This window comes from Saimiri boliviensis, chromosome 7 (genome assembly GCF_048565385.1).
Source record: "Saimiri boliviensis isolate mSaiBol1 chromosome 7, mSaiBol1.pri, whole genome shotgun sequence".
NCBI lineage: Eukaryota > Metazoa > Chordata > Mammalia > Primates > Cebidae > Saimiri > Saimiri boliviensis.
In genome coordinates, this window is record NC_133455.1 from 66,904,615 (window position 1) to 66,931,589 (window position 26,975).

At 55.4% G+C, this 26,975-nt stretch overlaps 1 protein-coding gene across 1 annotated transcript in view; it reads right to left on the bottom strand.

Moving 5' to 3' along the window:
• Positions 1-22,228, bottom strand: part of FIGNL2 (fidgetin like 2) — a 33,196-nt gene extending 10,968 nt beyond the window's left edge. Inside the window, exon 1 of the mRNA XM_039472541.2 lies at positions 22,010-22,228. The gene's annotated coding sequence lies outside the window, so the exon portion shown is untranslated. The remainder of the gene's footprint in view (positions 1-22,009) is intronic.
• Between the last annotated feature and the right edge of the window lie 4,747 nt (positions 22,229-26,975).

Here is a 26,975-nt window from a genome sequence, read left to right on the forward strand (position 1 = left end):
CCTACCACACGGGAACCTCTTCCGCCAGTTCTGGGCCAGAGAATAGCCCCCAGCACACCTGGGCCCCCAGAACCTTCCTGGGGGATGCTCTGGAGCCAGCACAGGGCCTAGCATGAGTAGGGTTCAATGCCTGTTTAGGGGTGAGCCAGAGGATGCCGGGGGTGGCGGGGTGGGGAGGGCTGCATGACTCTTTCTTTCCAGGGCCGCAGCCCATGTTCGACAAGTACACTGCCTTGCCGCCTTCCAGCTGTTAGACACTTCCGTGATACCTTCAGTGTGCCAGCCACCATGTGCCAGCTATGACTCCCAGCTTGAGAGGCGAACTGGACCACACTGGGACCCAGGCTGGCAGACTTGATCACCTAACAGGGAAGAGAAGATAAAGTGGTTCCCCAGAAAGGAGGGAGAGAGGGAAAGGAAGAGAGGAAAAAAAGAAGGAAGGAAGGAATGGGGGAAGGAGGGAAGGGGAAGGAAAGAGGGAGGAGGAGGGAGGGAAAAAAGAAAGGAATGAAAGACAATGGGAGAGAGGAAGAAGGAAAAAGAGGTTTGAGGTAAAGGTGGTCAAAAGACAAAATTTCAGTTAGGAGGAATAGGTTCAAGAGATCTGTTGTTCAACATGGTGACTAGAGTTAATAAAAGTGTGTTATATACTTGAAGATTACTGAGAGTAGGCCTTTTGCTATGGCTCATCCCTGTAATCCTGGCACTTTGAAAGGCCGAGGCAGGTAGATCACCTAGGTCAGGAGCTCAAGACCAGCCTGGCCAACATGGTGAAACTCCATCTCTACTAAAAATACAAAAATTAGCCGGGTGTGGTGACACACGCCTGTACTCCCAGCTGCTTGGGAGGTTGAGGCAGAATTGCTTGAACCCGGAAGGTGGAGGTTGCAGTGAGCTGAGATCGCACCACTGCATTTCAGCTTGGGCAAATGAGCCAGACTCCATCTCAAAAAAAAAAAAAGTAAAGAAAAAATTACTGAGAGTAGATTTCAGGTGTTCTCACCACAAATAAGTATGTGAGGTAATGCATATGTTAATTAGCTCAAATCAGCCATTCCACAATGTATACATATTTCAAAACATCATTTTGAATACCATAAATATACCCATTTTTATTTTAAAACTTTTTTTTTTTTTTTTTTTTTTGAGACGGAGTTTCGCTCTTGTTACCCAGGCTGGAGTGCAATGGCGCGATCTCGGCTCACCGCAACCTCCGCCTCCTGGGTTCAGGCAATTCTCCTGCCTCAGCCTCCTGAGTAGCTGGGATTACAGGCATGCACCACCACGCCCAGCTAGTTTTTTTTTTGTATTTTTAGTAGAGACGGGGTTTCACCATGTTGACCAGGATGGTCTCGATCTTTCGACCTCGTGATCCACCCGCCTCGGCCTCCCAAAGTGCTGGGATTACAGGCTTGAGCCACCGCGCCCGGCCTTTAAAACGTTTTTAAATAAAAATACTGTATTACCCTGTTTTTTCTGAGCCAGAATCTCACTCTATTACCCAGGCTGGAATGCGGTGGCGTGATCATGGCTCACCACAGTCTCAACCTCCCAGGGTCAAGCCATCTTCCCATCTCAGCCTCCTTAGTAGTTGGGACCACATGTACCAGGTACACATCACTAAGCCTGGCTAATGTGTGTGTTTGTTTTTGTAGAGATGGAGTTCCACCATGTTGTTCAGTTTGGCCTCAAATGCTGGGGCTCAGGCAATCCACCCGCCTTGGCCTCCCAAAGTGCTGGGACTACAGGTGTGAGCAACAAACTCAGCCTGTACTACCCTTCAAACAGAGATAACTGTTGATTTTCTGTGCAAATGAAGAATTACAAGAATAAATGTAGTTGATAGATTTTTTAAAAAATAAGGTCCTAGAGCTAAAAAAGAAAAAACAAGGAAAAGAAAGAATGCTGGAGGTTCAGAGATAGCTGGGGAGTCAGGAATTCTTTTTGCAGCTGGCACTGGGGAATGTGGGGGACAGTAGGTCTCAGCTGGGAGGCTGCAGGAGAAGAAGGAAGGAGCAGAGCTGAGCAGGGAGTGCTGGCACCCACTCCCCACAGCACTCTAGTTAAGCAGGTATTGTTTGCAGATAAAACAGTGCCAGGCTCACGCCTGTAATCGCAACACTTTGGGAGACTGAGGGGGACAGGTCACCTGAGGTCAGAGTTTGAGACCAGCCTGGCCAACATGGTGAAACCCCATCTCTACTAAAAAATGCAAAAAATTAGCTGGGCATGGTGGCGGGCACCTGTAATCCCAGCTACTCCGGAGGCTGAGGCAGGAGAATTGCTTGAACCTGGGAGGCGGAGGTTGCAATGAGCCGAGATCACACCATTGCACTCCAGCCTGGTGACACAGTGAGACTCCATCTCAAAAAAAAAAAAAAAAAAAAAAAAGTGCCAGATAGAAATGGCTGGCCCCATGTCACACAACCCTCTGGAGGCCAAGCTTCGACCTGAATGCAGATCTCCTCCCACTTCTGCAGGCTGTGGAAAGGCAAGGCTACAAGGCAGGGAGCACACCTCTGAGAAGGGCATGAGATCCGAACACTCTCCATCCCTGCCCCTAAGTGCACTCCTCGGCCGGAGAGGGGATAACAGAAGGGCATGGGAAAATTAGGACGAGGGCCACATGCCACGAGCTCAAGGAGTGGGGATGGTCAGGACGCGTGGCCAATGTGGGAGTGAATCTCTGCGTGTCCCCTGCTGTCTGCGAACATCACAGGCCTCTCTGGCCATTTAGAGCCAACAGTGCAATGCACACCAGCCTTCCTTCCCCAAGGCACTAAAGGAACCCTCCCTCCACCCACAACAAAACCAGAAAAAGCATTCCTGCCCATTCAGGCCCACAGGCAGGCCTTGCTTGTACAGCCCGCCCGTCTGAGGTGGCCTCCCCCTGCTGACTCTCCCATCCTTCAAGACCCACAGCAAGGCCTGTGTCCTTCCTGCATCACCTGTGGCCACTCCAGCTATAGCTGACCCCCAGCCTTCCTGGGGATGCTGGAGAAAGTCCCACTTGGCAACAAGAATAGAGGATGGGTGAGCTGTGTGCCGTCTCCCTCTTGTGCACCTATCACACCCTCTTTCACAGACATTGTTCCCTCAGCTCCGCCTTCTCCTGCATGCTCCGTTCCCTCTCTGCTGGATCATCCTCATCAGCTCACAAATATGCTGTTATGTTTCCTGTTTTAGGGGAAAAAAACCCAAAATAGATATACATTTTTGAGACAAGGTCTTGCTCTGTTGCCCAGGCTACAGTGCAGTGGTGTGCCCATAGCTCACCGCAGCCTCCACCTCCCAGGTTCAGGCATCCCTCCCACCCCAGCCTCTTCAGCAGCTGGGGACCACAGGCACATGCCACCACTCCTGGTTCGCTTTTTAAAAATTTTATTTATTTTGAGACAGAGTCTCGCTCTGACACCCAGGCTGAAGTGCAGTGTCAAGATCTCAGCTCACTGCAACCTCCACCTCCTAGATTAAAGCAATTCTCATGCCTCAGCCTCCCCAGTAGCTGGGACTACAGACACCTGCCGCCACGCCCAGCTAATTTTGGGATTTTTTTTTTTTTTTTTTTTTTTCTTGAGATGGAGTTTCGCTCTTGTTACCCAGGCTGGAGTGCAATGGCACGATCTCGGCTCACTGCAACCTCCGCCTCCTGGGTTCAGGCAAATCTCCTGCCTCAGCCTCCCGAGTAGCTGGGATTACGGGCACGCACCACCATGCCCAGCTAATTTTTTGTATTTTTAGTAGAGACGGGGTTTCACCATGTTGACCAGGTTGGTCTTGATCTCTTGACCTCGTGATCCACCCGCCTCGGCCTCCCAAAGTGCTGGGATTACAGGCTTGAGCCACCGCGCCCGGCACAATTTTGGGATTTTTAGTAGAGACAGGGTTTCTTCTTGTTGGCCAGGCTGGTCTTGAACTCCTGACTTCAGGTGATTCACCCACTTCAGCCTCACAAAGTGCTGGGATGACAGGCGTGAGCCACTGTGCCTGGACCCAAAATAATTTCTTAAACCCCCTCCAGCTACCTTCTCTCTCCCTCTGCTTGCTTTTGCCTTGTCTATGCTACTGTTTCTGCTTCCTATCCTTCCATTCCCTCTTGAACCCCTTCCCAGCAGGCATTTACCCCCAACATCCCACCACCTTTACCTCATAACCACACAGCTGCATCTGATGCTCAGCCCTCCTCTTGCAAAACCAGGGCCCTGCACTCTCCTGGCCCTGCTGCCTTCCCCCCACCCCCACCACCACAGCCTCTCTGCTGCCCTCCATCACCCACTCCCCTCTAAACCCTGCGGACCTAGGGCTCAGACCCACAGCTTTCTCTTCTCTCTCCATTGGTAATTCCATGCATGATCCCAGCCCATCTCCTGGCTTTGACCATCACCTTTGTATTAATGTTTCCTAAACGTGGTTCTCGAGCTGAGATTTCTGCCCTGCACTCCGCACTTTATTCAACCTCCTTCCTGACACCTCCACTGAAATATTTAATTGGCATAATTAACATGTCCAAAAATGAAGTTTCTGGCTCCCACACCTGCAACCTAGCCCTCCCTCAGTCTTCCCCGTTGCAGGAAATGGCAGCTTCGTCCTTTCTAGTGGCCCCGCCTGAAACCTCGCGGTCATCCTTAGCTTCTCTTTCACTCACCAGAGCAGCAAATCAGGTTTTTGGCCCTAGCTTCAAAATCTACCCCAAATGCCATCCCTTCTCACCACCTCCAGGGATGCTCTCACCTGGACGACAGCAGCAGCTCCTCTCTCTCTCTCTTTTGTGCTTTTGAGTCAGGGTCTCACTTTGCTGCTCAGACTGGAGTACAGTGGCATGATCACAGCTTACTACAGCCTCAACCTCCTGGGCTCAAACAATCTTCCTACCTCAGCCTCCCAAGTAGTTGGGACCACAAGTGTGGTGAGCCACCATATTCAGCTAATTTTTAAAATTTTTTTTAGAGTTGGGGGTCTCACTGTGTTGCCCAGGCTGGTCTTGAGCTCCTGGCTCAAGCAATCCTCCCTCCTTCAGCTCCCAAAGTGCTGGGATTCCAGTCATGAGCCCCCGTGCCTGGCCTCACTTCCATCTCACCTCCCTCTTTCTAGACTGTCCTCTCTTTTCTTAACACAGCTGCCAGTGTAACTCTTGAAAGTGTGTCCCATAAATCGTACTTCCACCAAAAGCTTCCAGTGTTCCCATCTCACTCAGAATAAAAGTCAATGTCCTCTCATTCACCTGCAGGGTCCTCCTGGTCGGCTTCCATTACCCCTCAGCCTCACCTGCTGCCACTGCCCCTCCCCCCTCCCACACCTTGGCCTCCGCAGCTCCTCCCACCAAGCTGCCTCCCACCTCAGCGCCCCTGCCTTTGTCCTGCCTGGAACACGCCTTCCCTGGGCTCACACACTTCCTAGCTTCGGGTCTCTGCTCAGCAGACATTGTCCCCTTCAACCTGATGTTCTCTGTGACACTCATCCCTCAAATTATGGAACAGCACGTTGAAGGGGACAATCCTATTTGTTGCTGTATTGTCTGTGTACCCACTAAAAAGTTCCATGAGAGCAGGGACTTTGCTTTGTTCACTGTTCTATTCCAAGCACCTAGGGCAGTGCCTGGGACAGAGTAAGTTCTCAGTAGACTACAGGATGGATGGACCGACAAATGGACACATGGATGGATGGACAGACAGATGGACAGATGGACAGATGCACGGACAGATGGATGGATGGATGGATGGATGGATGGATGGATGGATGGATGGACAGACAGACAGATGGACAGATGGACAGATGGACGGATGCACGGACAGATGGATGGATGGATGGATGGATGGATGGATGGATGGATGGATGAGCCCAGAGGCTTAAAATGGCCTCTGTGTTAAAATAAAGAAAACAATCAGGGTGACAGAATTTGAGTCTACATGTGATGATGAGGGTGACAAGGGGTGAAGCCAGAGAATCACTTCAGGAATAGCTAGGGGAGGTCCAGAAGGCGAGTTTGTATCTATGAACACCAGAGGAAAGTGTCCAGCCCCCAGAGGCACCCATCTCAGCCCCCTAGAGACTCCACATAGCCTCCTTCTATTTAAATCTCTCTCTTTCTGTTACCCCCAACACATCAGGCCTCTGTTGGAGAGGACAAAAGGGGCGCTGGAATTCCCATCAAAGGCCGCCGGACACATGGTAAAGAGATCAGAGCGCTCGGGATCCCGCTTCCTGGAGGTGCTGAGGCTGCCCCGCCAGTCTGGCTCCTCTCTGGGGTGGGAGGTGTGGTGAGGGGTGTGCTCTGGCCCTGGCCGCCTCATATGTCAAATGCCAAACAGCAGGAGGTCAGCCTGGGAGAAGCTGGCCAAGCCGCCCCCATCTGGGCCATGTGTGTGTGCGCACACGCTGGCGGGAGGGACAGCACAGAACTCCCTGCCTGTGTCTGCGGTCAGGGCCACAGCCAAGCTGTGACCATCTGTTGTCATTCTGAGAGGCCAGGCCAGGGGCCCAGCACCCTTGAGGAATAAACCTTCCCTTTCACCCAGACTTCTAGTGTTTGCAAAGAACTTCCATAGCCATCCATCGGTTTTGTCTTCACAATGTCCCTGCCAGATGGGCATTATTCTCCCCATTTTATAGAAGAGGAAATGGAGACTCAAGTGTGGGAAAAGACTCTCCCAAGGTCATACGAGCTGTAAGAGGGGAAGTGGGACTTAGCCCATATGTCTGTGCCTGCCTACCCCAGCCTAGAGGCAGTGAGGCTGTCCAAGGTGCCCGGTGCCAAGCACAGGGTCCTCATTGCAGACTCAAGCAGATCTCCAGGGCCAGGCTCTCAGGCACAACCCCCCACCCATCCCCTGGCTCAGCTCAACGCTCCCCCACTGCCCCCTCTTCCAGGAAGCCTTCTTGGGCTGACATCCCCAAGTAAGTTCCTTAGATGCCTCAAAGTCTAGAGCTCCCTACAACCACTTCTTTCCTACTGTGCTGCCCAGGGGTATTCATCTCCTCTGTGGTCCACAACCCCTTGAGGGCAGCCCAGTCACCTAAAGGAACAGATGACTCCCTAACTGCAGATGGCCCACACCTCATTTCCCTTCCAGGCAGCCCAGCAACCTGGGAAAGGAACACAGTGTGGCAGGAAGAGTCCTGCCCAAGGCCACCAGCCAAAAAGGGGCAGAATTGGCACTTGCACCCAAGAGCTTGGGCTCAGCCCCGAACACAGCCACTAATGCTGCACTGTCCAAAGCCAGTCGCTAGCTCCATGTAACTATTTAAATTTTCAATCATGAAAATTCAATAAAATAAACATTTTACTTCCTCAGTGGTACTAGCCACATTCCACAAGTTCAACAGCTACGTGAGGTAGTGGCCATCACAGCAGACATCACAGACACAGAACCTTTCCATCACCACAGAAAGCTCTATTGAACAGAGCTGCTCTAATCCCAGCTGGGGCTCGGGTCCACAGCCTGGTGCTTCCTGACACCTAATCTAGCAAAACCAGAGCTTTCTTTTGAAAGAGACTCTTTCCATGGAGTCTCACTTCTTAAGGTCTTCAGGTAGACTTCCTTCGGATTTAGACTTCTTTTTTTTTTTTTTTTTTTTTTTGAGACAGAGTTTCATTCTGATCACCCAGGCTGGAGTGCCATGGCGTGATCTCCACTCACCGCAACCTCTACCTCCTGGGTTCAAGTGATTGATTCTCCTGCCTCAGCCTCCTGAGTAGCTGGGATTACAGATATATGCCATCATACCCAGCTAATTTTTGTATTTTTAGCAGAAACAGGGTTTCACCATGTTGGCCAGGCTGGACTCGAACTCCTGACCTCAGGTGATCCACCTGCCTTAGCCTACCAAAGTGCTGGGATTACAGGCATGAGCCACTGCACCCTACAGACTTCTTTCCTTAGGATTCTCAGACAGTTTACAGCTACCCTGGACTCGCGCTTCCCCTAGAACCAGGGGAGGGAGGATGGGCTAGCTAAGCCGCCTCCCTTCACCCCAGCTCCGCCTGTCTGGCCTGCCTCAGGAGAGGAGGAACAGGCTGAAGAGGAGAGGAAAGCAGGCAAGGCACTTTGTCATCTTGCCTTTGGGCCACACTGCCCTCCCCTATCAGCTGCTCAACACCCCTCCCCCACCCCGCCCACCATCCTCATCTTCATCCAATCCCAAGGACAGATGGGGGCCGGCAGAGAGGGAGAAACGTGACCACAGTGAAAGCACTCTCAAGTGGTAACACAGTCCGGGGGTCACAGCTGTGTCCCCCGAGGCCTGGCCAGTCTCATGTCGGGCCTTGATGTCTGGTAGGGGGTGGATACTTAGGAATCCTGAGGGGAGATGGAGGAATCTGTTGGTGCTGGATTATTCCAGCAGACACACCCCAGTTAGAAATGCAGTCACTCTGGTGGTCACTCATCCATCCATCCATTCAACACACACTGAATAAGCCCCCACCATGTCACAATGTAACAGGAGGGTGTAGAGGTGGGCAGCGGACTCCCTAACCAGCTTGACCAGGTAGGGACATGGCTGGTGGGCCTAATCCTCATCCCAGGCTAGATGAAGGTCCTTTGTCTCTGCCCGGTGGTCTGAGCAGGGTGGACACCTCCAGCCTCGTCCACACACACAGGCGCAATGCCGGCGGGTGGGTGCGCAGACACACACACTCCCAGCTGCTGCCAGAAACCCCCCTCCTGTGGTCTCTCTGGCCAATCACAGCACTGGGGAGTAAGTCCCACTGTCCAGTGGCCCTCAGGGAGTGTATTAGCACATTTGAACTGCTCAAGCTACAACTACAAAGCCTGGGGCCTTGGGAGGAGACACAGCAGGAGGGGTGGGGCGCTGTGGGGAGCTCTCCTCCCCTCTGCCTCTCAGGGGGAAGCTCAGGACTAGATTAAGCATTCTGGGGCACAGAGGAATTTGGGGGCCCCAGCTGCAGCCGTGAATAAGCGATCCATAAAATCCCAATTTACACACTCACTGATCAAACAGCCCATCTACTACCCCAGGAGGTTGGGGGTGGCTCCTGGGCCTCCCTTGCTCTCAAAGAAGGTCCAGGGGAGCTGGGAACTGGACACAGGACGCAGGCTCCTGATGTTTTCTATCAGTCCCACCCCCCAACCTCCATGAGGCATGCCCAAGCCAAGGGCATGGGACCTGCCGGTACCCCCTGCAACGTGGCTGCCTTGGGATGCGCTGGGGGCTCCCTCGGTCAGGCAGCCATCTTGGCCTACCCTCTGTGAATAACAGCTCCTTTTTTCTCTGGTGTTGCCCTGGGGCCGCCAGGCCTGACTCCAACCTCATCAGAGCTGCTAATCACTTTTCCAGCTCTCCTCTCCTTCCCCCCCCACCCGGCCCCCTTCTGCCCAACAGCCCCTCCACGTTTTCTCTGGACCCTTCCCTGGAGCTGCCCTGGGATGTTCAGAGCGCCTTCCTTCCACTGCCTTGTCTCACCCCAAAGCTAGGCAATATCCAGGAACACAAGGTGGCTCTGGGCTGGTTCTCTGTCCCCAGCCCATCTTCTGGGAGACAGGCGGTAGAGAGAAAATTACCCTTGTCCGTGCAGCCAAAGAAAACAGTGTGCCTCCCTCTTGTCTAGGTGTCGTTTGCTCCCCTTGGTTAGGCTGCCTGCCATTTCAGCCAGAGAAAAACCATTTTGGTTAACAAGGATTCTCTTTTAAACCAAATAGAACCTCTGGGAGGCTCCAGGCTGTCAGCCAGTCACACCTTCCAGGAGGATTAGCAAGGCTGATTTTCCGTCTCCGTCCCACCTACTTGAGGTGAGCTGCAGGAGCCACTACAAGTGTTCATGGGGACCAGGCGCGGTGGCTCAAGCCTGTAATCCCAGCACTTTGGGAGGCCGAGGTGGGTGGATCATGAGGTCAAGAGATCGAGACCAACCTGGCCAACATGGTGAAACCCCATCTCTACTAAAAATACAAAAATTAGCCAGGCGTGATGGTGCGTGCCTGTAGTCCCAGCTACTCAGGAGACTGAGGCAGGAGAATGGCTTGAACCCAGGAGGCAGAGGTTGCAGTGAGTGGAGATCATGCCACGGCACTCCAGCCTGGGCAACAAGAATGAAACTGTCTCAAAAAAAGAAGAAGTGTTTATAGAGGCCAGGGAAAGCAAGTCTTTGGGGCTGGGAATTGGTCACTGCGCTGCACCCTGCTTCTCACTGCACGCAAGTTATGTTGGAGCAGATCAGAGACGGAGCCAGCTCTTGGGCCCTGGAGGAAGAAAAGAGTAGGGGCTGCCTGTCTCTGTGCTTCCCAGAGGCCACTGCGCAGTGGGCTGGGAGCTGGGCCTCCATTGTCTCATTCAGTTCCCACAGCAGGCTGCTGGGGGGATTGTGGTGTAAGCCTGTTCTACAGTGAGACACACTCTTCCTTCTTTCCTTCCTCCCCTTCACTGGCTGCTCCAGGGACCCCACCCCAAGAGAGCCTGGACCCATTGGTAACCTGGGTAAGGCAGGTGTCTGAAGGGCAATCTGAAAGACTGACCCAGGCTGGGGGGGGTCTCCGAGCCCACTCTAGCAAGCCCTCCCTCCCTCCCGTGATGCAGGCATTGCAGGAGTGCGCACTGGCCCGAGTCAGCCTCTGGGATGTGGGACAATGTCTCAATCTGTTTCCTCCATTTCGAAATGGGGGGTGGAGAGGCAGCATCCCCCTCACAGGCTGGCCTGAGGGCAGTGAAGGAGAGCTGGAACTTTCATGACTAGCTGGAGGGGCCACCCCTGCAGGACCCAGGGCAGGCCCCAACTCGCTCTTAGAGACTGGCCAGGTGCGGCAGCCTAGGAAAGAGGCAGGGGCTGCTCTCCAGGCCCAGAAGGACCCCACTGGTTTGACGGAGGACTCCAAAGAGAGAACACAACCCTGGAGCTGCCTGCGGGGCCCCAGAAGAGCACTGCCTTGCACGAGTGAGTTCCCTGTCCTGCTCTGACCAGCTGACCATCGCTGAAAATGCAGTCCCGGCCAGGCACAGTGGCTCACACCTGTAATCCCAGCACTTTGGGAGGCTGAAGTGGGCGGATCACCTGAGATCAGGAGTTCGAGACCAGCCTGACTAACATGGAGAAACCCCATCTACTAAAAATGCAAAATTAACTGGGCCTGGTGGCGCTTGCCTGTAATCCCAGATACTCGGGATGGTGAGGCAGGAGAATCACTTGAACCCAGGAGGCAGAGACTGTGGTGAGCCAAGATCGAGCCACTGCACTCCAGCCTGGGCAACAAGAGTGAAACTCCGTCTCAAAAGAAAAAAGAAAATGCAGTCCCAAACCACAGCTTCCCAGGATGTCCTCGCCCGACCCCTGGCTGCTCTGACCTGTGTCCTGGGACATCTGTCACCAACTTCTCCTCTCTGCTAATGGAGGAGCCCCAGGGCCCTGCTCTGACTCCAGCCCCCCGCAGCCCACCCTCTGCCACTTATAAACTGGCAGGCAAGGTCCCATGCCCCTGCTTCAGGTCCCTCTTGACAGCCCACTGTGCCCAGACACAACTTCATCTTGAGCCACATTCTTCACTGTCCTTGAGAATCTTCAGAGGAGATGTAGGAATGCAGGCGAGAATCTTAGGTCCCTCCAGGAGGGTCCACAGAGACCAAGGAAAACATCTCCACCTTCTCTCCAGATTCCATCTGTTCAGCGTGGCTGGAACCCTCGGGCGCCCTGCGTCTCAGTCTCTCCAGCCTCCGCTCATCCAGCTGGTCACTCTCTAAAATAACCCACAGCTCTCATGCCCCCCACGACAGCTGGCCCCACATGGGAACTCTCTGCTCTCCTCATCTTTCTTCCGTATGGCTGCCAGGGTCGTCTTTTTTCTACAACAGAATCAGCCTCCTACCAAGCACAGAGAGGATGCAAAACCCTTCAGCCTGGCACCGGAGGTAAATGGGTCTGCCCTTCCTTCCAGCCTCAGCCCTTCCAGCTCCTCCAGTCACATCAGCCCATTCTCTCTGAGGCTATTGCTGCCTCCCTCTTTGGTGCCCCCAAGCATGTCCCGGGAACCTCTGCCTCGCCACTCCAATGCCTGATTTAGAGGTGACATCACTTGTTAACTGGGTTCCCATTCCCTCATCTGTTTAGCCAGCCCCTGCCTGTGAGCCCTGGTGCAGGCAGCTCTCTAGCCCTCTCTGCTGCTCTCTCTACCCTGACCTGCTCCTTCCCAAAGTCCCCTCCCTCAGAAAACATTCCCCGACACACAGTGGTAGAAAGAGCAGGACCACTGGAGAGAGGATGACCTGGACTTTTTAATATTCATGACTTTTTGTCAGCAATTATTTTTTTAAATATGACTTGCATTTCTTTTCTTTCTTTCTTTCCTTCCTTCCTTTATTTATTTATTTATTTATTTATTTATTTATTTTTGAGACAGAAGCTTGCTTTGTTGCCCAGGCTGGAGTGCAGTGGCATGATCTCGGCTCATGGCAACCTCTGCCTCCTGAGTTCAAGTGATTTTCCTGCCTCAGCCTCCTGAGTAGCTGGGATTATAGGTGCCTGCCACCACGCCCAGCTAATTTTTGTATTTTGAGTAGAAACAGCATTTCACCATGTTGGCCAGGCTGGTCTCAAACTCCTGACCTTGTGATCTGCCAGCCTTGGCCTCCCAAAGTGCTGGGATTACAGGCGTGAGCCACGGTGCCCGGCTGATGACTTGCTTTTTTCACTGAGGAACAGGGATTTGCAGTTGACTCTGTACTTTGCACCTTCCCACCCCTGAGTCAATTCCGCTCCCACCCTCCCTTACCCCCCCCCCCCGCCCCCGAGGCTGTCTCTAGTACTGAAGGCAGCCTTGCACCCAGGCACTCAGTGAGTGGGCACTGGGGGGAGGGCGGGGGTGCTCAGTTGAGGTCTCTGTGAACTGTCCTCTGTCTACTTGGGACCCCACTGTGATCCGGGGCTGGCGAGCTCCTTCCAGTGCCTGTCCCCTCTTGGGTCTGCACCTGAGGCTCCTCTTTGCTTGGGACTTGGCCCTGAATGGGCGTGAGAATGGAGGATGAGGCCAGGGCTCTTTACCACTTTCAGCCTTAGGCCCCTTTTGCGGTCTGGAAAACCCGAGGCCTGTTCTCAAAAATACTTCCTCAATGTGTAAAATAAAACTGCATGGGACTATGAAGGGAAGTCGTAACATTGGAATACAGTTCTCTGCAGGAGCTCCTCAGGGGCCACGGACCACAGGGCTTAGCCCAAGAGCCTAGAATCTCCTGGAGGGCCCCACCCTTCCTCTCCCCGTAGCCAGGTTTAGGCTCCAAGGTTGACTTGAGTCCATTTGGGTGGCATGTGGCCTCCAAAAGGCTTAAGCTTTAAAGTCTGGGTGATCCTGTGTGCCCTGGCCCTAAATATGGCCTCTTCCCATGCATGGGGATGGGAGAAAGGCATGTGCCCACAGGGCCAGGCCTGACCAAAGGTGAGGAAACAGGCCCAGGCAGCCCACCCAGGTGCCCCCAGCAGCCGCCTCAGCCCCTCCTGCCCTCTCCCAGCCCTGGGGGTGCTGAGCCAAGTAACTCCAGCTATGCAGCCTGGCCGGTCCACCTGGGTGTGAGGGGGCAGGGCTGCCTCAAGGGGATGGCCCCCCACACCTGCAGGGCCACAGGGACACGGGGGAAAGAGACACTGGGGGGAGGGTGCAAGGAAAAGACGGAATGACAGCAGCAGCTCCAGCCTGCCTGCTCCCTTATGGGATTCTCAACACAAGCCAAGTCCCGCCCTGAGAGCGTCACACACATCAGTTCATTTAATCCAGGCGAGGATGTCATTCCCATGTTGCAGATGAGGAAAGTGGGCACAGTTAACTTGTCTACGTCACCAAGCTAGGACAGATGCCGCCCCAGCGGTGTTGCTCCAGATGCCTCTCTGCCTGCCAGGTGAGCAGCAGGTGGTGGTGTTCTCATCCAACAGCTGAGAACACCTAGGGGGCAGTCAGTTCCCACCCTCGTCCTCAACCTCCCCTGCCCCCCAAGGCCCTCCTTCCTTGAACCCCCTCCCACACGTAGCCACCAACCCTGGAGCTTAGCAGATCTCAAACTTGTTCTCATGGGACCAAAGAAGTCCTTGCCCAGGTCTGAGAGGCACTGGCCTCCAGGCTAGGATGTGGGACTCTGGTTAGGGTCTCAGCTGCACTCTGTGGAGAGTAATCAGAAAGGGTGGCAAGCCTGAGACTGTGCTCAGAGGAGTGGGGACGAGAAAGGCTCCCCAGGACCCGCATCTCCACATGACTGTGGTGGCCAGTGCAGCTCTGCACAGCCCCTCTTCCCCTTTTCCTCGAAAGCAGCCAATCCTTGGCTGGGCCTTACACCTGTTATCCCAGCACTTTGGGAGGCTGAGGCAGGCAGATCACGAGGTCAAGAGATTAAGACCATCTTACCCAACATTGTGAAACCTTGTCTCTGTCTCTACTAAAAATACAAAATTTAGCTGGGCATGGTGGCGCACCTGTAGGCCCGGCTACTAGGGAGGCTGACACAGGAGAATTGCTTGAACTGTGGAGGCAGAGGTTGCAGTGAGCCGAGATCATGCCACTGCAGTCCAGCTTGGTGACAGAGTGAGACTCGGTCTCCAAAAACAAACAAAAGAAAAGGCAGCAAATCCTCCATGGAAAACTTTTGGCTTCACAGAAGGACTGGGCCCCGTCTGAGAACACGTGGGCCATCTCTGAAAGTGCAGAGTCCCCATCAGGGGAGGCACTCAGCACCAGAGAATGTCTTCCTTGGCACTCCCAGGCAGGAGGAAGGGTTCTCTTCTCCTCTTGACAGCTCTTCTCTGATATCTACACACTACAAACTCAACAAGTCCCAGACTAAACTGACCTCCTCCTACCTCAACCTCCCAGCTGCCTTCCCCACTTTTAGGCAGCTCCATCTTTCTCCACAAGGGGCTCAGTCCCCAAAACTCAGGCCTGAAGAGGGCCACAATGTAGAAGATGGTGATGGTACAAGAATGGCCAGCTCATGCAGGACACCGTGTGCGTGGAAAGAAGCCCTTTCCTAGAGGAGTGAGGACCCGGCCGCTGATGAAATGCTGTTTCTTCAGAGAGCAGAGAGAGGAGGAAGCCGTAGCTTCTCCTGGTGTCCACAGAATTCCCAGGGAGCCCCTCTGCTCCAGCAGAAGCCAACAGACAGGCTGCAATGGGGAGGGAGCTGCATGATAAAGGGCTGGGGAGGCAGGATCCGTTTTCAGGTATAACCTAAATCCTACCAGTTTTCTTTCCCCACTGGCCTGAAAAGACCAAACACCTCCAGATCCTTAAGCATCCAAGGGTCAAACAGGGCAATCAGCTGCAGGTGGACTCTCCCCAAGCAGTGGCCCTGCCTCAGTTTGCTTCTAATGCCCACCGACACAGCCTCCCCCAGGAAAAGGCAATCTGCTCAGGAATCCACTGATGCAAGCCCCTGCTGTCAGATGCTGGTCCTCCCTCTCACAGCCTCCGGATCCTGTCCAGTACCCTCGCCAGAGCCCAGAGGTTGCCATTCCCCAGCTCACACACCCTCTGATGCTTCCTTCTGCTTAGAGAATGGAGGGACAGTGGTCCTAAAAGCATAGCCTGTCCCTTTGCCTCTTCACTGGTCCCCAACATCTTGTGAGCTCCTTGAAGGTAACATCACATCAGAAAGTAATTGTTGCTGGATGAATAGGTACTTGGATAAAATATTCAAGGCCTCACAGCCATGATACGTGCTAGGTACTTATGGCAAAACACCACCAAAGCTGGGGCCACCCTTGGGCTCTCCCTGGCCACGTGGGAGGCTGCGTGGTTAAGGAAGACCCAAAGCATAAAAGCCCCAGCTCACGACCTGGTCCATAGGTGTCCACTGCATGTGCAGGGAGTCTCAGGAAGGCCAGTCCTGGCTGGGCACCCATGGGAGCAGCTGAGATTCGCCCAGAGCCTTGCACAGTACTAGGCACAGTGCGTAGGTGCTCAACACAGGTTTGTTAATAGTAAATGAAGTTTTGTGGCTCATGTCTGTAATCCAACATATTGGGAGGCTGAGGTGGGCGGATCACTTGAGGCCAGGAGTTTGAGGCCAGCCTGACCAACATGGCAAAATCCCACCTCTACTAAAAATACAAAAAACAACAACAACAAAAAATTAGCTGGGGGCAGTGGCATGCACCTGTAGTCCCAACTATTCAGGAGGCTGAGGCATGAGAATTGCTTGAACCCAGGAGGTGAAGTTTGTAGTGAGGGAGGATCGTGCCACTGCACTGCAGCCTGGGTGACAGAGGAGACTCTGTCTCAGGAAAAAAAAAAAAAAAAAAAAAAAAGTCAGTGCAGCCTCTCTGTCACATCTTCCCATCCATCCCTGATTAATCACAACACTGGGCTGGGGACCTTGTGTCCTGAGTCTGCCCGGGCAGTGAGAGGGGACAGAGGGAGGTATGCTGCTACCTTCTAGATTCCTGCAGGCATCCATGCTGCTTCTCCTCCCACCCACCTCCCCACCCCCTGTCCACCTCCTTACCCCTCTCTGCCCTGAGTCTGTGTTGGAGAGGGTTTCAGAAATGGCCTGGCAGACTGGTTCCAATGGCTCACACCTGTAATCCCAGTACTTTGGGAGGTCAAGGTGGGAGGATTGCTTGAATCCAGGAGTTCAAGATCAGCCTGGGCAACCCCCAACTCTACAATTTTTTTTTTTTTTAATAGGTAACCTGGGCAAGCACTGCTGTGGTCCAGAACTTTCACACATACATGTCCTTTTCCCATCCTCACTCCTATGCCACAAGGTCATTCTCTGGAGTCCCTGGGTCATACGTCACTGAGCGGGTCACCAAGGTGGGCTTCAGAATTAAAGGCAAAGACTATATGAAACCAGGGCTCCTGTCTTAAAAAAAAGAAAAAAGAAAGAAAAGAAAAGAAAAGAAAAGGAAAAAAGGCTGAGCATGGTGGCTCATGCCTGTAATATAAGCACTTTGGAGGCCAAGGTGGGTGGATCACCCGAGGTCGGGAGTTCAAAACTAGCCTGACCAACATGGTGAAACCTCATCTTAAAAAAAAAGAAAGAAAAAGAAAAGGAAACCAGGGCTATATCACCATCATGTGAGCTTCTTATCCCCATTTTAGAAATGAGGAAATTGAAACCCAAACAGATGAAATTACTTGCGTGGAGTTACATTTGACTAGCAGCCGGGTGTCACTGAAGCTCAAGGCTTGGTCTCTAGGGTAGGGGTCATGACTGGTCATCATAAAATGGAGTTGGGGCTACGGAGGCAAGCCATGGACTCTGCCCAGCTCTCCCACTCACTGAGAACTCCCCACTCGGCCTCCAGCCCTAAAGATGAATTCCAAAGGCTGACGCTGCCCATACCTTGATACTAAAGGAAAAGACAAAAGGCGCTCAGGGGCTTCGCACTGCAGTCCCCTTTCCTTGGCTGAGCAAACCGGGGAAATGGCCTCAACAGTGACCACAGCCCTGAGCACCTGCACCTAGAGTCATTCAAGCGCAGGACTCAGGTCTCCCAGCTCCTGCCTCCTTTCATCCTTGCCATACCCTGCTTAGGAGGGGGACACCATTCTTCACTCTATTTTTTTTTTTTTTTTGAGACGGAGTTTCGCTCTTGTTACCCAGGCTGGAGTGCAATGGCACGATCTCGGCTCACCGCAACCTCCGCCCCCTGGGTTCAGGCAATTCTCCTGCCTCAGCCTCCTGAGTAGCTGGGATTACAGGCACACGCCACCATGCCCAGCTAATGTTTTTTATTTTTAGTAGAGACGGGGTTTCACTATGTTGGCCAGGATGGTCTCGATCTCTTGACCTCGCGATCCACCCGCCTCGGCCTCCCAAAGTGCTGGGATTACAGGCTTGAGCCACCGCGCCCGGCCCATTCTTCACTCTATTTTCCCACTTCACGGATGAGATACACAGTGTTTAACAAGTATGTGGAAGTGTTAACTGATTCATCAAGATGCTTATGAAACTGCTCGGAGAAGAGCAATTGCTATGTGTTCCTGGAGGCAAGTGGACCCTAAAACAAAAAAAAATGCCTGGACAGCCTCCCTCCAGGCCACACAGTCAGAGATGAGACAACCAGCACAGACCCCAACCCAGGCAGTGTGAACTCTTCCCACTTAAAGGCTGGCCCAGCACCTAGGTCTCATATCCCTGGTCCCCTGGTTCTGGTGGTCCCGCTGCTAGTAATAAGGCGGTGGTGGATCAAACACTGAGTGGGGAGGTCAGGAAGCCCAGGCTGCAGGCCTGACTCTGCCCTCAGCACATCAGAGAGGGCTGGATTGGGGTGAGGGTTTCTTTTCTTTTCTTTTCTTTTTTTTTTTTTTTGAGACAGAGTCTCGCTCAGTCACCCAGGCTGGAGTGCAGTGGCGCGATCTCAGCTCACTGCAACCTCTGCCACCTGGGTTCTCCTGCCTCAGCCTCCCAGCAGCTGGAATTACAGGCGCCCACCACCACACCTGGCTTTTTTTGAATTTTTAGCAGAGATGGGTTTTCACCATGTTGGCCAGGCTGGTCTCAAACCCCTAACCTCAAATGATTTGCCTGCCTCAGCCTCCCAAAGTGCTGGGATTGCAATTGTGAGCCACCGTGCCTGGCCTGAGGGTTTCTTGACAGAAGGTCCCCATGGGCTTCAGGGGATCCAAGAACCGTCTAAAGCAGAATGCAAAGTCTGGTGTCCATTAATGGAAGTACATTTTTCTGGGGATGGCTTTCATCAGTCCCTCCAAGTGCTCTGTAAATCAAAAAAAGTTATGGACCCCCAAAATGGATAATCTTGGAGGTTCCTTCCATTCTCTATGAAAGTATTCTTGGGATATATACGGTTTTAAACAGGAACTACACTCCCCATCCTTCAAGGCCAATTCAGCAGCTGCTCTGGGAAGCTCTAGCAGATTTCTTGCTTTGACTACAGGGGAAGGCTGGGAACCCAATGCCACAGAGCCTGGCAGAGTCCCTCTGCCCTGAGCTCCCTCACCAGACAGGCAGCTCCCCAAAGGGGGTAGGACCAGCCCAGGGCTAAGGCGGCAGATGCCAGCACCCCATGCTTGGCCTCATGTGCCCCCCCCCCACAGTCTCTGTCCCCTGGAGAGCAAGGGTTCTCAGGGCTGCAGAGCACAGGGACACCGAGACCTGGAGTCCACATCTCCCAGCTGCAGCCCTGGAATTTCACGGAGCCTACTCCTTCCAGGAACCTGGTTTTCATTAAATCAGGTAAAGGAGTCGTTAACTGCCAAGTCCAGAAGAGGCGAAGTTCTGCTAGGAGGCACAGGGAAGGTGAGGGAGACCAGCCTGTCCCTTGCCCTCCCTAGCTGACGGACAGTGGGGGGAGGGGGAGGCAGGGCTCCTAAGGGTCCAGCGAGGGGCAGCAGTCGGAGCTGCGGTTGGGGGGAGAGTCGGGGGAGTCCTGCCCCAGATAATAAGCAATTGTTAATGTGATCCATATGGGTCCTGACTGGCCTCTCTGTTTAACAGGATGATAATGGCAGGGAAAGAATGCTGGTCTGTGGAGAAGGGAAGGGGCAAAGTCCTCCCTGGACTTGGGGGGGGGGGGGGGTTGGGTCATGGGGAGAAGGAGGAGGAGGAGAAGGGAAAGGGAGAGGAGGAGCACCCATCCGAGGGTCTCTACCACCCAAGAGCACAGAGCTGTTTTCCTGAAAGTAGCCAGATTCCATGCTATAAACTCTGGCTAAAAGCCCTTACAAAACCCCTTTTATTCAGCCAACATTTATGGGGCACCCACAAGGTGCCAAGCCCTGTGGCGAGCCAGCGGTGGCAGGACCAGGGAGTACGTGCGCACTTCAGTGAAAGCCCAGTGTGGACCCCTGCCACAAAGGCGGAAGGGAGCACAGGTGCAGGCCGCGGAGGGAGAAGGAAGTGACAGGAGCTTGGGGCTGGGGAGGTGATGCCGAGGAGGCACATCTGAGTTGGGCTCTGAAGAATAAGGAGGTTGTGGAAAGACAGGGACAATGGGGAAGGCATTTGGCTGGAGGAACAGCGGGAGCAAAGGCAGAGAGGCGTGAAATTGCGTGTAGAGAGCCCTAGCTCTTGGCAATAAAGCTGCGGCCAAGGCAGGGCAGGGAGGGGAATCCTGATCCATAAAAAGCTGTGCCCATGGGTGAGCAGAAAGACAGGAAAGGGGTCTGCTGCACCACACTCAGTCTGGGTGGCTCTCCCTAGCCTTCCCCCAGGCTGGTACTGGAACTGACAGTCACAGGATCCTCAGCCACACCACGGCCAGAGAACCGGGCAGGGCCTCCGAAGCCAGACTCATTTCTGACTCTCTCAGCCCGTTCTTCTTCTCCTGGGGGGCGGGGGGGGAAGGGGCAGGAGGAATCCCACCCACCTCAGGAATGCGGGTCATCTAGGCCTCCCCAGGAGCAACTCCTCTGCCCCACACAGCCTAATTCCCTTTGGCCCAAGAGGGCTTCGCCCAGAAGATACTATAGCGAGGGCACGAGGGTCGCACCCGTCTGCCATGGACGCCAATGGAATCAAGTGGAAAGAATGGTGTTAAACATGGGAAAGGGGATTTACGAGGCCTGTCACCCGTCCAGCCCAGCCACCCCAGCCACCCCAGCAAGCCCCGCCCCTTTCCTCGCCCACCCCAGGAAGTCCCGCCCCGCCCCCTGCCCGCAGCTCGCACGGCCACCGAGTACCCGCGTCCCCACGGCTGAGTGGCTGCGGCACCGCAGCACCCGGCTACCCGGCGCGCCGGTCCTTGGGGGGCTAAGGCACTGTGGGAAACGGCGTCGGCTCCGGACTGAGAGGCTCCGGGAGGGATCCGCTTTAGGAGGAGGCTGTGGGATTTCGGTAGGGTCTGGGAGTCCCTTGCAGGGTCAGAAGGCTTCGCACCTTGGCATCTGCCGTCCCAACCCACTCCAGAGACTGGGCGGCTCCACTGAGGAGGCCCCACGCCCCAGCAACCGGGAAGCCCCTCTGCGCTGTAAGCCCAGAGCTAGGCTGGAACCGGCTCCCCGCTCCTCTCTGCCCCGCGGAGAGCAGGAGCCGGCTCCGCCGCTGCAGCCCGTGCGGACGACAACACAAACATTCTTCCGTCCTCTATTCTCCTCCAAATTAGGTATCCATGGAGACAGGGCCGGCAGCCTGACAGCCCTACGGCCTAATCCTGATTTAGTGACCGTCCCTTTAACAGCCCACCCACCCATCTACCCACCCCTGCGCTCCCGGCCGCCGCTGGGCGCAGGCTCCAGGCCGCGCGCTCTCTGCCCCGCGCCGACCCCTTTCTAGGCCTCCTCCTGTGGCGGGGCCAGGGGGACCAGCATTTGCTGATCACCTACTGGGTGCTTAACACTCTACGAAGGACCCTCTGAGGAGGGGGTTGCTAGCATGCGAATCTCCGTGTAGACCAGGAGAGGGCTCTTGCGGTGGGGAACTTTGAGGGGCCCTCTCTGGAGACCTGGGAGCTCCGAGGGTCCCCCTTGCAGCCTGTATCCCCCAGGGTGAAGGTGAGTACAACGCCCTGACTCTGAGACTGGGGCTCTGTTCTCCCAGGCCAGAGGAGAAGACTTGAAGAGGGTGGGCGTTAGGGGCGCGGGGACCCCAAGTAGCCTCAGTCTCCTGTCACTGCCCCGTCACCGTGCTGGGGAATCTCCGGCCAGTAACCCAGCCCCCACCCCTCCCACACACACAGGGGCCGCTGGACAAAGACCTGACGGAGTGGGAGGGGCCTGCTGGCCGGCCCTCGGGCTCCGGACGCTGGATCCTTCTGGGACCTGAACCCGCAAACCCCTGCTCCCCACCCCCAGGCCCGCAGACGCCCACCGAGCCGGCTGTTCGTTTTCGCTCAAGCCTCCGCACCAGAGGGGGCTGCGAGGCGGGTGCCCGTCGCGGCCAGGCGGAGATCCCCGGCTCTGCCCGCCCCCTCCCCCCGGGAAGTGACCCTCGCCTCCCACGTACCCGCTAGGGTCTCCCGCCGGCCCTGCCCTCCGACCCCCGCGGAGGTGAAACCAGCGATCCGCAGCCCCCGCCCTCTCCAGCCCTCCCCGGCCCCGCACTGGCGGACAAAGCTCCGGGCACCCGGACCGAACGGTCACCTCCCCCAACCCCGGACCCTGGCCGGTCCGCAGCCCCATACCTCGGCATCCCGGCCGGGTCCTAGGTGAGTGTGCGCGGCCTGGGGGCGCGTCCGGCCCGGGGACCTGGGCGGGGGCGCGGGCGAGGGGCGACAGGCCTGGGCTGGGGGGCAGCGGCGCTCACCATCCTGGAGCCACTGCTGCTGCGGCTGCTGCGGCCGCCGCGGGCGGGAGCGGGACTGGGCAGTGGGGGTGGCCGGACAAGGGGCGGCCCCGGCTCCCCCCGCAGGCAAGACCCCCACCCCCACCCCCGCCTCCCCTCGCCCGCCCCCAGCGCCCTCCCTCGCAGGCCCTGGCTCCCCTCCCCTTTCCCTGCTCCTCCCTCTCCTAGTGCCCCTCTCTTCCCCTAACTCCCGCCCCTTCTCTGGCCCCTCCACCCCTGGCTTCTTCCGCGCCCTCCCCCACCTCGCCCCCGCCCCGCCCCCACCTCCCCTGGGCTCGCCCAGCCCCTCCTCGCCACCCTCCAGTCTGGCCCCGCCCCCTCCCGCCCCTGGCTCTAAAATAAATTAGCCACAGAGGGGAAAAAAGAGCAAATGACCCTCGGTGTGGAGAGTGTCCTTCGCCACTCTCAGACCCGCCCGCCCCGCCTCTCCTGGCCGTCGGAGCGGGAAGTTGGGGTAGGGGTGGGGGTCGGGCCGGCGGGTAGGGGTCGGGGACGGCCCGGGGACGGGACCGAGGCCTGGACTGAGCAGCCCAGACCGTCGAGCGTGTCCGCTGGATGTGGGCGGCTTCCTGGGTCGAAGGGCAAAGGGGAAGGCAGCCGACCTGGGCCCGCCCCGTCCGCGGGCCGCCAGAGACCCCCTCTCCCAGAACTGCCTTGGCCCCCTGGTCACAACCTGGTGAACACTTGCTCACTTCCTCAGCCCCCACGTGGGCTGAGCACCCACTGCGTGAGTGACCCTGCTGCCCCTGTCCTCCAGGGGTGCAGAGGGCAGGACGCGCCGCCAGGAGAGGCCACTGCTCTTCGCTGATGCCACTCCGAGCGCGGTGGGTGCGGGGAGGAGGGCGAGCACTGGACAGGAGCAGCGGACTGTGGGGTGTAAAACCTAAACAGCGGCTCCACTGGAGGGCTTCCCCAGAAGGCCACAGTCACACTGGGCCAAACAGGATGACTGGCATGAAGGATGAGTCCCAGACCTCTAGTCCACTTAGAGGTGTCTGTATTCAACAGATACATACGGAGTGTTAACTTTGTGCCAAACATGGGACTGGGCACCAGGGATACCCAAGAGAGTCCAAGAGGCACGGCCCTGTCTTCTTGGAGCTCCCAGTGGAAGGGTACACAGAATTCTGCCTGGCGCACACACACACACACACACACACACTCTCTCTCTCTCTCTCTCTCTCTCTCTCTCTCAAGGCTTCATCAGGGATAAAGGCCAGGAACCCACTTTGCCCCAGGAGAAGGTAGGAGAGGGCTGTAATGCTGATAGAGGGTCGGGAGAACGTTCCTGACGTGGAGCCTCCAGATGTCCCAAGGCTATGGTGTTTCCACCCAAGGGCGGTGCTTAAGGGTCCTCTCTCCTGAGGGCTTTTTTTTTTTTTCTTTTGAATGGCTCCCTAGACTGGGTGTCAGTAGGGCAAGATTGGCACTCACCCCCTAGCCTGCAGATCCTTTTGCAGGACTCCAAAACACTACCCCCTCCCTCCTCCTAACGTGGATTCCCCTGCAGGCTCTGCGGTCTGACGAGTCTGGGGCACTCCTTAGGTGCCACTTGGGGAAAGGGAAGGGCCTCAGTAGCTCCCACTCCTTTCCCAGCCCACGTATGGAAGCAACCAGCACCCACGCAGCTTCTGGTACTTGCCAAGGTCACTGTCTCTTCCACCTTCAGAATTCTCTCTTCCTTTCCACTCCACACCCCCAGGGCCCTACCCTGGCACAGGAGGAGGGATGTGGCACGGCTCAGAGTGCTAGAGTAGCCCCTGGCTTCAGAATTAGAAAGGCACGATGAAGGGAGCCACGGCCACCATGCTAAGAGAGTGGAACCCTTGCTGGAGGGACAATCCCAGGCTGCCAGCTGGAAGGAACTCCTTGAATATTGCCTCATTGTTGGAGTGTCAGAGGCGCAGAGAGGAGAAATGACACACTTGGGATCACACAGCAGAGCTGGATCTAGAACCCACTGCACTCTTGCCACTCCTACCTGTCAGGTTCCCCAAGAGCCAGAGACAGGAACTAAGGGAAAGACTAATGTCCACATGAGCTAGGTGCCTCAGCAGGATCAGTGCCAGGAAGCCAAGCCTGGCATTGCCATTGGGGATCCTGACATTGGGCTCCAGGGTAGGGGGGATGACAGGAGTGGGGTTGGACTGAGGGCCCAACGTGAAGGAAGGAATTGATCATACACTCCCCTGGAGTTCTCTGTCTTCCAGGAGTCCAGGAGTAACGAAAGGGACAAGCTGAGAGCTAAGAAAAGCCTTGCTAGTGAGATGGCGAAAGGCATCAGCATGCTGGAGAAGTACTGAGTTGTTTCCAATGGGCGGACTGCTGTGGGTCACATTAAGAGGTTTAGGTAGCAGATGGGGGTGAGGTTGATCACTTCACCCCTCCATCTCCCACCCTGCACCAGTGCTCAGGCAATGAAGTGTGGCACCCCCTCCCAGAGCTCATTCGAGTCCTCTTAATACATCATCCAGCCTCCTGGGCTGACAAATACTTCGTCCTGGCAAAAAGCTGTTCATCGCATCTCTACCTCCTGCCCTCCTGGGCAAGGCCCTCAGGGACTGATCTCTGAGGACTCTGGGCTGACCCCACTCCTGGCTGTCCCCAGTCAAAGGATCTGTGCCCTGAGAGCCCCTGCTGAGGTGGTTGTGATCACCCCCAGGCAGGTCAAGTGCCTGGCAATGGATTGGATAATAATAGTGGTAATGATGGCGGTAATGTGTGGCTTCTGCCGAGGGCCCTCCATTCCTTCCTGGCCCCTTCGCTGGTGTCACATCCAAGGTGGAGGATCCCACCCCCATCCCACCCCCAGGGGAAACAGGTGCTATGCATGGCTGCGTGGCGGAGTGCAGCCACCTGCTGCGGACGCATGCCTCTGCGTGTGCAGCACAAGTGTGGGAGTGTGTGACCTTCCTGGTCCAGAGACCTGCAACAAGGGCTTTCTAAAAGCGTTAAGAAGAAAAATAACTCCGTGGGTCTAGGGAGAATCAGCACTAAGGATTTTGGAGGGAGGGGGGAGAGTTAGAGGGAGGAAGTAAAAGCCAGAGAGAGAGGGCCGGAGGAGCAAGTGGGGTGAAAAGGAAGGAAAGAAAAGGGGCCTGGGTGGGGGGAAGGATGAGGTGGGGGGAGGAAGAGAGAAAGAAACGGAAGAGAGGAAGAGGAAAGGGCGGGGAGGCTTCTTTGTGGTCCTCTGGACTGGCCACTCAGAAGTCATTATGAGCAGGAAAGGAAGGAAATGTGTCCCGGCTTGGGGATTGGGGTGCGTGCCCAGAGGACACCACACCCAGCTGGGCTTCCCCCCCACCACACTTGCCCGGGGCTCAGACTGCTCTCCCCACAAATGGAAGCTCTAGCCGGTCTCATTCTTGCTGTTTGGCCACCAAGGTTCAGTTCCCAGTGCCTCCCAAACCCTGCTCAAACCACCCCCGAACTCTTATTCTTCATGAATGTATATCAGCTTCGCCTTCCCACTGTTCAACAAGCTGTGTCTGGATCAGATCCCCACCCCACACCCAGCCTAGGAGTCCTTGAGAGCCTCCAGGCGAACTAAAAAACATGCTTCTCCCTCTGGGCAGATGCAGCTCAGACTTGGGAGGAGAAGCTGGGTGGCTGTCAGACCCCACTTGCTCCCTGGGGCCCAACACTTGGGGACCCTGATACGCCACTTGCAAAATCCTTACCCCACACGTGGTCCTGCTGTTTCTTCTGTGAGCAGAAGCACGTCCACCCCCCACCATCCTGGACATAGTGCAGCATAGCTTTTCAGCCAGCACTCCAAACTGATCCCACCATGTACCTTATAATCACACAGAAACTCTCACTATACACTCATACCTTTTTTTTTTTTTTTTTTTTTTTTTTGAGATGGAGCCTCGCCCTGTCGCCAGGCTGGAGTGCAGCGACAGGATCTCAACCGACTGCAACCTCCACCTCCTGGGTTCACGCAATTCTTCTGCCTCAGCCTCCCAAGTAGTTGGGACTACAGGTGTCCGACATCATGCCCAGCTAATTTTTGTATTTTTAGTAGAGACGGAGATTTCACCATGTTGGTCAGGCTGGTCTCGAACTCCTGACCTCATGATCTACCCGCCTCAGCCTCCCAAAGTGCTGGAATTACAGGCATGAGCCACTGAGCCCGGCCCGCACTCATACCTTTTTAATACCTTAGAATCTTTCTGCCTAGACTCTCATTTTTCCCTATTCTGCCTGGTGAGATCCTATTCATCCTTCAGAGCCCAACTGAGGAATGCCCTCCTCTGTAAAGTCTTCCCTATCTGTCCTGCATTCTAGCAGAGCTAGTAGCTCTACTCCCAGAGCACTTCCAGCCCTTTTTTCCCCTCTAGGTTCTCGGGGTCGAGCCGACTCCACCCTGTCCAAATGCAGAAGCCTGCCGCAAGTCCTGCATGATCCACCCTCTATCATGCTGGCCCATCTGGAACCTTGGGACCCCTACTGGGCTTCTTCCCTCCCTAAAGTTTACAGACCCAGGGCAAAATGGGGAAGTGCAAATCCAAGTGGCCCAGAGATCTCTCCACCCCCACTCTGCCTTCCCTGTGCCTGGGCCTGACAGAAGATCCCCGACACATCTGGTTGTACTTAAATCATCCAGGACTACCGGAGCAGGTTCCCTGCTTCTCTCCCTTCAGCCCAGCCTCCTCCCCTTGCTAAACCAGGCTTCCAGGTCTCCTCCAGGATGCCTTCCCTGACTGGCCCAGCCCCAGGATCTGCAGCCCACCCTGGAACCTCCACACCTTTGGGTCTGGGGCCTGCCAGGGTGTGGAAGGGAGGGTTACACTCAGCAAGGC